The following is a 1,089-nucleotide window of genomic DNA, read 5'->3' as shown; positions in this document are numbered from 1 at the left end:
AACAAAATATTTTGATATGTTCGATTATATTTAATAAAAGTTTTCTCAATTCTAAGTTAACCTTTTATTTTTTTGGGGAAAATACTTAATTATTAAAGAAAGACTTTAAGTACAATTAATACTTTCCTAATTGAGTTATTAATGATTACAGTAAAAATGAAACTGGGTGAGTTTGAAGGAAGATTAAAATCTTTGAAAATCTATTAATTAACTTAAAGTTGAAAAGAATTTCTCAATATTCTTTTTCACGAAATACACAAACCAAACTAAAATCGATAGAGTTTCCTCAATTAACGATTATTATTTCGTCCTTAGATATTTCAAAAAAAATTTTAAAAGGTTATTCTTTCAGTTTTAATCTTAATATACACATATTTATAGATTTATGGTAAATAAATGTTAAAGTTAAGTGCTTTCGATTTTATTAATTGAGAAAATGCTATGCTGAAGAATTATTTTATAACTTTAGAAAGAATCTAACAATCAATAATTTGAAGTTTAAGGGTTTATTGAAGAACGGTTCAATTTTTCTTTTTACTCAATTAAATATTCTGTAAAATTCTATTTATTTTTAGTTTACTTAAAACAGTAAGAGTATATTCTATCCTTACGAATTCATTTACTGAAATACTAAAGCAGTGGTTCAAAATTTGAAACTTAAAATACTATTTTAGGCTTATCTTCTCATTTGTTTCGAAATTTTCTGTTCAGTGATAATTTTCAAATTTTATATATATATATATATATATAAAATTTTAATGATGCAGCAAGAGTCATGCGAAAACCATCGGTCCCGCATTTAAATAATTACAGATTTTGATGTAATTAGGTTCCAGTCGTACATACCTTGTAACTTTACGCATTATGGAAAATAATTTAATGCTTCCTAATATATGGAAGTGAAAGAGGGACAAGATTCTAAAAATAACTCCTCCTTTTAAATATAAATCTAATTATATATCAATGGTTTCAGCCTTCAATGTTTTCAGCCTTGAATTCCCAAAAATGGAATTTCTACACCTATTCTTTACCAAAGACATTTAATGAAAACGAAAGAGGTTTAATGTTGTATAGATATAGAAAATATGT

The sequence above is a fragment of the Parasteatoda tepidariorum genome, chromosome 1, assembly GCF_043381705.1.
Source record: "Parasteatoda tepidariorum isolate YZ-2023 chromosome 1, CAS_Ptep_4.0, whole genome shotgun sequence".
NCBI classification, from domain to species: Eukaryota; Metazoa; Arthropoda; class Arachnida; order Araneae; family Theridiidae; genus Parasteatoda; species Parasteatoda tepidariorum.
Note: the sequence above shows the minus strand (reverse complement) of the source record.